Source organism: Lolium perenne, chromosome 7, assembly GCF_019359855.2.
Source record: "Lolium perenne isolate Kyuss_39 chromosome 7, Kyuss_2.0, whole genome shotgun sequence".
Lineage (NCBI taxonomy): Eukaryota > Viridiplantae > Streptophyta > Magnoliopsida > Poales > Poaceae > Lolium > Lolium perenne.
In genome coordinates, this window is record NC_067250.2 from 217,154,536 (window position 1) to 217,166,275 (window position 11,740).

Genomic DNA, 11,740 nt, shown 5'->3' on the forward strand with positions numbered 1-11,740 from the left:
ACTAGAGAAATTCTTTTGTTTTGTTTTGAACTTTTGGGATGTTACAAACCCTTCCCCCTTAAACAAATCTCGTCCCGAGATTTTAAGAAAAGTTAGGTTCCTAAGAGAGATTGGGCATTTTATTAACAGGAAGACATACTTGGCATGGTCTGGGGTGCTTCCTGAGCTTCAAGGCGATCATGTGGTAGAGACGGCCGTTGTTGTTGTTCTGGTTCCTTCTACCTGCGAAGCGACGCTGTTGCTGAGCAGGTGCAGCGGTATTGGCGGCAATCCTGGCAAGCTTCTTGGGGCACTCATTGGAGAAGTGACCCACAACTCCACATTCGTAGCAGTTGACGGTGGACTTGTCTTTGGGGATGACGGGGGTAGCATTGCTTCCAGTCCTTGGGGCAGTATTGGTGTTGTTGTTGTTGTTTCCATTGTTGTTGTTGCTGTTGTGGTGGTTGTTGTTGTTGTGGCTGTTGTGGTGGCTGTTGTTGTTGTTGCCTCCGGGCTTCGGGGGTCCTCCGTTGTTGTTGGTGTAATTGGGGCGATAATTCTGGGCAGGGGGCTTGTTGTATCTTGGGTTGAATCCTCCAGAGGAGTTGTTGCGGTACTTCTAGGTATGGTGGGGTCCATTCTGGTTCATCATTCTGCGCTTGCGGTTCTCATTGGCTTGATGTAGCTTCCCTTCCATCTGTATAGCTGAGTCTACAAGGGCTTCGAGGTCAGCGAACGGAATGTTCACTAACACAGTCTGCATCTCATCGTGCAGTCCGTTCAGAAATCTCTCCTTCCTTTTCTCGTTGGTGTCGGTCTCATCCGGGGCGTACCTTGACAGAGTGAGAAACCTGTCGCGGTATTCCACCACGGACATTCTTCCTTGCTTGAGTTCACGGAACTCGTCTCTCATCTTCTTGATCAGTCCTTGGGGCACATGGTACTTGCTGAATTTCAGCTTGAAGTCTTCCCATGTCATCATCTGTCCCGCATTCATTGCATGGGCACTTGTCCACCAGGCTCTGGCAGGTCCTGACAGGTAGTGGGTGGCGAACAGTACTTTTTCTGCGGCTTCAACTCCCGCAACTTCGAGATTGTTCTCCATGGTCTGGAGCCAATCATCAGCATCGAGGGGCTCTTCAGTCTTGTTGAATACCGGAGGGTTGGTGTGTTGAAAGTTCTTCAGCTTCGATCCAGGGTGATCGTTGTTTCCGTGGCCTTGGTTGTTCTGAGCTATCTGTTGCAGTGCAGCAATGTTGGCTTGGCGTTCAGCTCTCTCGGCTTCTCGGTCGGCAAGCAGGGTTTGCAGCAGTTGCATCATCGTGTCATTGGTGCGATTGGGAGGGGCCATCTGAACATTGAGGTAGATGATAAGATAAGAGGGAAATTTCTATGGTTTGTTTTGTTAAAGTTTAAAAAGTTCATAATATAGAAAACTTGAGTAGTGTTGCGGGGGTAAAAACCAACAACACTTTTTCATTCATACCAAGCATCATACATTACAAAGCTAACACACCGTTGGTTTGAAGAACCATTCATCGCTCTACAATACAAGGGGATCCTGATACAACTCACACCTACGAAAGTGCTTAAATGATACTACTCTTCAGGGGGGGATTCTTCATCTTCACGGGTAATGTGCTTGGCGAAAAGCGAGGGCGTTGTCCAACTCCTTGCGGGTCTTGTACAGCATGAAGTCGAGGTGTGCTACATAGTGGTTCATCTCCGTGTGCGGGGGCATGATCATCGGTCTTCCGATGGGGTCATGTCTTGGGTAGTAGATGAAGCGAGTGTTCTTAATCTTGTTCTCATTATGTCCACACAGACGAGAAATTGCTTCTTGCATAGCTCTGACTAGTCCTTTCTTCCAAGTGTTTCCCGTTACAGAAAACCATATGGTTTCCCATATTGGGGTTCCAGGCTTCCTTCGTAGATCGGCAGAAACTTCCCACCGAGGTGGTCCTCCGGAGTGATTGTTGAGGGGTGTTCCGAAGAACTCGGGGTACGGGCGTCCTAGATAGTCCACTAGTTGCTTCAAGTCTTTCTCGAACATCAGGTTTCCCCCGTGACCAAGCTGATAGAACTCCCATTTGTACTCCATCTGTGAAGAATTATGATGAGTAAGTTAGAGAAGTGTGTCAAAATTTTAGGTAATAGTATAAGAAGAATAGAGCATAACTTTCTTATTTTGAAGAAGATCTCAAGGATAAGAGTGAGAATAAGTTTTTCGTAAATAGTTACTTCCTTTGTTTTGAAACTAAGTTTTTCAGACGTCCATTCTAACTAGGGTCTCCTAAGGTCAACAATGGCTCTGATACCAACTTGTCAACGCCCGGATTTTTAAGTCCAGATGCCTATTATGCCATTCCTCGCAATCCCAGGAATATTGTTTTTGCGAGACATAATAGATTGATACCACAACACATCATTCATTACAACACATAATCGTCTTACAAATAGAGGATCACATGATCCAGTCTCATTACAATAACAGAAGTTCTATTTATTCATTACATAACACATAGCGGAAGCGAAAGTAGCGTAGTAGTAGTCCATCTATTCCACAGCAAGCTGTTGACGTCGAGAGTGATCCTAGTTGTCGTAGACGTCCTGCTGTCCTTCTTCCGGGTTCTGGTACTCGTCTTCATAGTCTGGCCATTTGAATAGCCAGGGACACAGCCATGAGTACTTTAAAGTACTCGCAAACTAATACTAAGGTAAATACTATCAACTATAGTAAGGGGGTTCTAAGCTCTAGTTTCATTTGCATAAAGCCAGTTTTATTTCATAAACACTTTAATAATCAAAACCTCTTCATTTGACTAACTTACTCAAGGGGGAACATTAGTGTCATTCCCACAACTCAGTTGTGATTCAAAGTCAAAGTCACCTTTCAATTCAAATCACCATTCACCATTCATATTTTTAGAAAAGTTCTGATGACGGAACAGTATGGCCTCCCCAACTGTCCATGACCGCGGACGCGGCTATTCGAATAGGTTAAACTCTGCAGAGGTTGTACACTTGTGCCACAACAATTGCAATAGTTCGTCAGGGGTAACTGGCCCTGATTTATCATACGCAGTACGCGAACTACCAATCCTAACCTTTCATTTACATACTCTAGTATAGGCACCTCTCCCCATGAGCTTGGCCTCCCAGTGAAGACACACGGTCAGCCTGGGAACTGCACAGGGCTTGGGCCGGACATTCACCTCATTTCACGTCATTTCACATCACTTCGCCAGTACGGAGGCAGCCTCGGCATAACCCCTATGACGCTTGTTCAGAGGGAACCCATACTAAAATACATAAGTTTCCAGCTAAGCCTTACCCAGATTCAGGTATTGTGGGGGTACTTGTAAAATTGGAATGGTATCGCATCCGAACCCAACCATCAATTTTTGTAAAATCCACCAAGTCATTCACCAGTCATATTCACCTTCAAAATCTCTCAATAGAATGACTCATCATTCCAAGGTTTTCAAAGTCATTTCAATTCACAAGTTCCCAACTAGAGTAGTCACTTTTAATATTGAGCACTAGCCACTAGTTATGAGGGGTGCTAAGTATCTTGGAGCTTGCTAGGCTAAGTGTGATGCTCTTGTACTACTCTATAACTAAACCAAGTGAATCATAAATCAAAAGTAACTTTGATAAATAAAATCAAATAAAGCTTGTAAAGTAAAAACTTGGGATAGGATCATAAAGTAAAATGTAATGGTGCCTTGCTCTTGTAGAGCTTTGCACTTTGCAAGAATATAAAGTTGCAACCAAAATAGTTTGCATTAGTCTAGCTTGCATTGGTAATAGCTTGCCTTGGTTGGTAATGTGATCAAAGTTTTCTTGCTCTTCCTCTTGGTAGAAGACCTCTTCCTCTTGATAGTCTCCGGTACTAGCGTCTATAAACGAATACGAGGATACAATCACCAAACAACACTTAAGTATTCTTTATTAGCCTTAATGGCTCACACAATGGATCTAGCATCATTACTTAACATTTATCCAACCATTATTCTAGGGTTTCCTTATTTAATATTAGGAAAATAATTTCCTCTCATTGAAATGTGGAGTTAGGGTTTCTCTTTGGTTTGGGAGAAATAATTTCCTCCCATTAAATCTTCTTAAGATTTAATCTTCTCAAATAACCAGGGGTGATCACATGTTGACCAAGGTCAACACTTCACACTTAGTATTTGAGAAAAGTGATTTAAATGAGATTCATCATCTCATGTGATTTAATTAACCTTTGGAAAATTAAATACTATTTTGATTTAAATTCTACAAGTGAGCAAGTATAAGCCTAAGCAATTAAAGGTCAACACATTACTTCATATCACTTGGGAACATGATTTAAATGAGGTGCTACACCTCATAGATTTAAATTCCTAAAATTTGCTATAGTTTAAATGGACTAGTATTGACTACATAGCCAATATTTTGCTTCTAGCCCATGATCATATACAGAACCCATATAATATTTTTTCATAGTAAATTAGAGTTTGTTAAATGTGAATTATTGCAATTGGATTCACTTCAAAATTCACAATGGTTGATTTTTAAGATTTATTTGAATACTGAAAAGTCTCTGTTTTGTTATTTTCGCTATTCAAAATCTACACAACATATGGGGTTGAATCCAGTGAGGTTAGCTAGATAATTTCATAAGCTTTCGATAGCATTTTGAATCACCAGATTTGGATTGGTATATTTCAAACTATTTAACTTTTACTAAAGCATCTGCAGGGTATTTTAATAAGTATTAAACCTAAATTTGAATCGTTGGGCTAGGCGGGAAAAGATAACGGGCCGAAATGGTTTGAACAGCGAAACTGGCCCAGCAACGAAGCGGGCCTGCTGACAGGGGGTCCCACTAGTCAGTGTCTTATTTCACCGAAACGGTATCAACTAACCTGGGCCGCGCGATCAGAAGCGAAATCAACGGTGGAGGGGCGTCGTCGTCGTTGGCGAGAAGCAGACGCAGGCACGGCGGAGGTAGGGGGTCGACGGCGAGCTGGGACTCCGGCGAGGGGCGACGCTGGTGCTAGGCGGCGTTGTCGACGAAGGGGAGTCGCCTGGTACCAGTTGCAGCTCCAATGGTGGTCGAATTCGTCGTGCTGATCTGCGGCGGACTCCGGCGATCGACGGAGCGATTGGGGCTTAATCGAAGGTGGGCTGGGGTTGAGGAGGTCAAGAAGAGGGAGTGGAGCAGGTTTGGTGTGGAAGGAGAAGGCTGAGGGGGCCTCTTTTATAGTGCGAGGGGATGGCTGTGGCGGAGCGGCTGGTCGTCAATGGCGCCGGCGATTCAGGACGCGAAGGGGCAAGGTATGGGGCGCACCGTGTAGGCGACGGCTAGGCAGAGCTAGCGCGCGTGATGTCACGTCAAATGAGGGTCTGTGGCGTGCTAGCGACGGTGGCGTCCTTGCAGTACGGGAACGGCAGAGCGTGGATGATATCTTCGTCTACGGCGCAGGCGACGGCCAATGGCGGTGTCTGGCGAGGTGCTGGCAGGGTGTGGAGTGTGCACGCGCAAGTGGAGGGAAAGGGAAGGACGATAGCGCTCAGACGGGGCAGCGTACTGGCGCGTCCAGTAACGTGCCAGTGCACGCTCTGGCGCGCCCAGTGTGGTGATCACGCCGTGGCCAAGGCTTGTCGTGCATGGTTTGGAGTTGGGATCTTGTCCAGCAGGCTCAGTACTTCCTAGTGAGTCTAGTTGACAAGGTTGGATGGACCAGAGGGAGGTGTTGAGGTAGGGTGGCATGGTGATGTCTCCCATGGCCGGCATAGGTGTGGTTGTGATCATGTCTTCCCTTTAATCATCAATGCAAGGCTTGCTTTGGTGCAGAGAGGGTACCAGTAGGTTGATGATCACTATTGGAAAGGGGTTTAGGCTAAGAACCAGAGGATAATAGGGTGTGTTGCAAACTCAGATTGATGCACACAACCTGTTTGATGAAATGGCCGCATGAACTTTTTTGTGGAATTTTGGAAATCTTTTTGGTGGAGCTCAATCCTATAATTAAAGGGAAAGAATGGTGGTGGTGGTGTCCAATTTGGAGTTGTTTTGCAAAGTTTCAAATTTGACAAGATCTTCTCATAATTCCAAAGTCTCCGCTTGTCAAATCTCTACTAGTCAACCTGGTCAAAGTTAGGCATGGTGGTCAACATGAAAGTTGCTCACCCTGACATGGTCTTGGATGAAATGGCTTTGGTTGACCAAGGTTGGTTGAGGAATCAGAAGATAAATGGGTGCAAAGTGGTGAAGAAAATAAAAAAGGGGACAAATGACCATTATCACATGTGTGTTGAATTTGAGATTTGCTTTGATTTGATTTTGGTTTCTTTGATGCAATTGTGTTTGTTTATCATATATAAGAGTTTTACAAACAAGAGATCAAGCAATGGTGGCCTTTGGTGAAGATTTGCAAAATTGGCCTTATGTGTATGTGAGTGAAATTGGGATTATCTCACCATTTGATTTCTCTCCATTTGATTTGACTTTTCTTGACTCTAATGTGGTTCTTATTAGTTTAGAAACATTTTAAGACCATTGAAACCAATTCAAATGGTCTTGCTCAAAGATTTGCAAAAATGGCCATAACACATAAGAGGTGATGTGTCATATTTCATTAAACTTGTAAAATGTTCATCTTGCTTCACTTGGACATGGGTTAGGGTCAATTTAGGGTTATATTAGGTTGAGGGATGGTTTCACATCATTTGGTAAAGGTTTAAAGGCATAGATCAAGATTTGGGTATTAGGGCTATGTGTCACATATGCCTCTATGCATATGTGGCATTCGAGTTTTAATTTGACTTGGCTTGACCCAATTGGTGTTGTTGAGTGTTGAAATGGTATATAGGAGTGATCCCACCATTCACAACATGTATTAGGGTCAATATTCTTAAATTCACCTATTTGCTATTTTACTCTCATATGCCTCTATGGCATTTTTAGTTTCTTTTTATTTTCTTTGGAAACAACTTGGATTTGGTTTGATAAGCCTTTGGTAAGGTGTATGAAGATTTTCCAAACCTCTAAGCAAAGTATAAAAGCTTAGGGTAAAGATTTATAGAAATAGCCATAGGCACATATACCTTTTTCTTATTTATTTTCCTTTTATTTTATTTTAACTAGGATGGTGAAAAGAGGGGTGAGGTTTTGGGTTTAAGATTATTTCAAACTACTATTAACAAGCAATCATAGCAATAACACAAGAATTAAGCAAGATCACTATGTGTCACACTTTATTTAATAAAAGTTTTTGTTGGTTCCGAAATTTGGAACTAGAGAAATTCATTTGTTTTGTTTTGAACTTTTGGGATGTTACAACAGTTCACTAGAGGTGTCTCTCCCATAAGAATAAGCATGTTGGGTGAACAAATTACAGTTGGGCAATTGACAAATAAAGAGGGCATGACCATGCACATACATGTTATGATGAGTATTGTGAGATTTAATTGGGCATTATGACAAAGTACATAGACCGCTATCCAGCATGCATCTATGCCTAAAAAGTGCACCTTCAGGTTATCATCCGAACCCCCTCCAGTATTAAGTTACAAACAACAGACAATTGCATTAAGTATGGTGCGTAATGTAATCAACACGTACATCCTTAGACATAGCATCGATGTTTTATCCCTAGTGGCAACAGCACATCCACAACCTTAGAACTTTCTGTCACTGTCCCGAATTTAATGGAGGCATGAACCCACTATTGAGCATAAATACTCCCTCTTGGAGTTACAAGCAAAAACTTGGCCAGAGCCTCTACTAGTAACGGAGAGCATGCAAGATCATAAACAACACATAGATAATAAATTGATAATCAACATAACATAGCACTCACTATTCATCGGATCCCAACAAACACAACATGTAGCATTACAGATAGATGATCTTGATCATGTTAGGCAGCTCACAAGATCCAACAATGAAGCACAATTAGGAGAAGATGACCATCTAGCTACTGCTATGGACCCATAGTCCAGGGGTGAACTACTCACTCATCACTCCGGAGGCGACCATGGCGGTGAAGATTCCTCCGGGAGATGATTCCCCTCTCCGGCAGGGTGCCAAAGGCGATCTCCTGAATCCCCCGAGATGGGATTGGCGGCGGCGGCGTCTCTGGAAGGTTTTCCGTATCGTGGCTCTTGGTACTGGAGTTATTATCGACGAAGGCTTAAGTAGGCGGAGGAGATAGGTCAGGGGGGGCCACGAGGGCCCCACACAGCAGGACGGCGCGGCCAAGGCCTGGGCCGCGCCGCCCTAGCGTGTGGGCGCCTCATCGCCCCACTTCGTTTCCTCTCCGGACTTCTGGAAGTGTGGGGACCCCGGACTAGCTGTCCGAAATACCCTGTTATGTATACAGTTCACGTTCCCATGATCTGTCAACACCCGGATTTTTAAGTCCAGGTGCCTATTATGCCATTCATCGCAATCCCAGGAATATTGTTTTTGCGAGACATAATAGATTAATATCACAACACATCATTCATTACAACGCATAATTGTCTTACAACAAAGGATCACATGATCCAGTATCATTACAATACCAGTTGATCTATTGATCAATTACAAAACACATAGCGGAAGCGAAGTAGCGTAGTAGTAGTCCATCTATTCCACAGGCAACTGTTGACGTCAGGAGTGATCCTAGTTGTCGTAGACGTCCTGCTGTCCTTCTTCCGGGTTCTGGTACTCCTCTTCATAGTCTGGCCATTTGAATAGCCAGGGACAAAGTCATGAGTACTTTAAAGTACTCGCAAACTAATACTAAGGTAAGTATTATCAACTATGGAAGGGGATGCTAAGCTCTAGTTTCATTTGCATAAAGCTGGTTTTATTTCATAAACACTTTAGTAAACAAGAACCTTCATTTGCTCAACTAACTCAAGTGGGAACATTAGTGTCATTCCCACAACTCAGTTGTGATTCAAAGTCAAAGTCACCTTTCATACTCAAGTCACAAGTCACCATTCATATTTTTCATAAAAGTTCTGATGACGGAACAGTATGGCCTTTCCAACCGTCCATAACCGTGGACGCGGCTATCCGAATAGATCTACACTCTGCAGAGGTCGTACACTTATGCCACAACATTTGCAATAATCCGTCAGGGTTAACTGGCCCTGATTTACCACACTCCGTGTGCGGACTACCAACCATAACCTTTCACTTACATATCCTAGTATAGGCATCTCTCCCCATGAGCTTGGCCTCCCAGTGAAGACAAGCTGTCAGCACAGGAGCGCACGAGGCTTGGGCCGGACATTCACCTCATTTCACGTCATTTCATATCACTTCACTTTTGTAGAGGCAGCCTCCAGCATAACCCCGATGACGCTTGTTTAGAGGGAACCCATACTAAGATACATAAACTTCTAGTTAAGCCCTACCCATATCAGGTATTGTGGGGGTACTTGCAAAATTGGAAAGGTATCGCATCCGAACCCAACCATCAGTTTTGGTAAAATTCACCAAGTCATTCACCAGTCATATTCACCTTCAAAATCTTTCAATAGAATGACTCATCATTCCAAGGTTTTCAAAGTCATTTCAATTCACAAGTTCCCAACTAGAGTAGTCATTTTCAATTTAGCAACTAGCATCTAAGGATGAGGGGTGCTAAGTAATTTGCTTTGCTTCTAGGCTAACTTTGATACTCTTGTACTAATCCAATACTAACCAAGTGAATCATGAATCAAAAAGTACTTTGATAAAACAAAAGTAAATAAAGCGTGCAAAGTAAAACTGGGAAATAGGATCATTAAGCATCGAGTAAAAGGTAATGGTGCCTTGCTCTTGTAGAGCTTTGCACTTTGCAAGGGTATTATCTTGCAAGAAGATTAGCTTGCAAATGGTGGTAGCTTGCAAGGGTGTTAGCTTGCCTTGGTTGAGGTGGTGGTCAAAGTTCTCTTCTTCTCCTTGGAAGTAGATCTCCTCCTCCTCTTGATACTCCTCGGTACTAGCGTCTAAAATACGAATACGAGGATACAATCACCAAACAATTCATTGGCTATTCCAAACATCACATATATTCACACAAACTATTCTATGCACACAATTAATACAATTTGGTGCATTGGTGGTATTGCTTTGAGGAAGAAAATTTCCTCTCATTTTATATGTAAATGATAGTTTCCATATAGTTCTTGAGGAATAATTTCCTCTCATTGAATCTTCTTTCAGATTTAATTTCTCAAACCATCACACATGAATTTATGTTGACCTAAGTCAACCATTCATCATCATCATTTGAGAAAATGATTTAAATGAGGTAGGGATACCTCATACCATTTAATAAGGCCTATTATGATTTAAAAACTCCAAGTATTTCAGGTGAGAGTATTTGACCAGGGGTCCAACTTCATATGAAAATACTTGGGGCAAGATTTAAATGAAGTGGAACACTTCATAAAATTTACACAAGTAAACTAGCATCACTCAATACTATTAAGTGGGTAAGTGTGTTGTTTTTCTTATTTAGGAGAAATAATTTCCTCACATACTAATCTTGAATGTTACTTTTAATTATTCAGAGATATAACTTCCTCTCATTATCTTATTAGGATTTAATTTCTCTTATGAACCATATATGACCTAGGTTGACCAAAGTCAACCTCTTCATACTTATCATTTGAGAAAATGATTTAAATGAGGTGAACACCTCATACCTTTTAATCCTAACATGGTAAAGATTTAATATCATCAACAATTCATATGAGACCTAAATGACCAGAGTCTCTACCTCATTTTGAATTGTTCATGACAAGATTTAAATGAGAGAAACACTCCCATAAGATTTAATAATTTGTTGGGACAATTTAAATGCTACTAAGGCAAACATTTAATATTCTTAAGTGAGCAATTATGAGACCAAGCAACCAGGGTCATCACATTACTTCATACAACTTGAAAAGATGATTTAAATGAGGTTCTACACCTCATAGATTTAAAAATCTTAAATTTGGAAACTAATTTAAATGGGCTAGTAGTGGCTACATAGCCATTATTTGATTCTAACCCATGATCATATACAGTACTCATATCAGATTTTTACATAAACAATTAGAGTTTTTGAAATGTGAATTTTGAGAGGTGGAATCACTTCAAAATTCAAAAGGGTTGATTTTTAATAATTATTCTAAGGCAGAAAAGTCCCTGTCTTGTTTATTTTCTCACTGTAATTCTACAACACATTTTGATTTGAATCCAGTGTGGTTGGATGGGGCCTTTCATGAGCTTTCTAAATATATAGAATTTGTAAAATTTGGCTCAGTGGATTTGTCCCCATTAAATTTCAAAGTTAACACCAGATTGCAAATTTTAAAAGAAAAAGGAATAAACCAGTTTGAATTCAAACGGGGGCGGGAAACTAAATGGGCCGGCCCAGCTTCACTGGCGATGCGGGCGGGCCGCCTGACAGTGGGGTCCACTGTCAGTTTCTTTTAAAAACACCGAACCGGTATGGGCTAACCTCGACCGTTTGATCAGAAGGGGATCGAGCGGAGCAACGTCGTCGTCGTCCTCAGCGAGAAACAGCGGCGGGCACGGCGGAGGTAGGAGGTCGGCGGCGCTTCCGGGCTCCGGTGGTCGACGGCGATGGGCGGCGGCGACGTTGTCGTGGACGGGGAAGCTGATGGAGCAGACGGCGGCTCGGATGGTGGCCGAAATCGACGTCTGGCTTGGTGGCGGTGCTGCGGGTCTTCAGCTCGCAATTGGGCGTCTGCCGGCGATGATGTGGTTGGGAGAGGG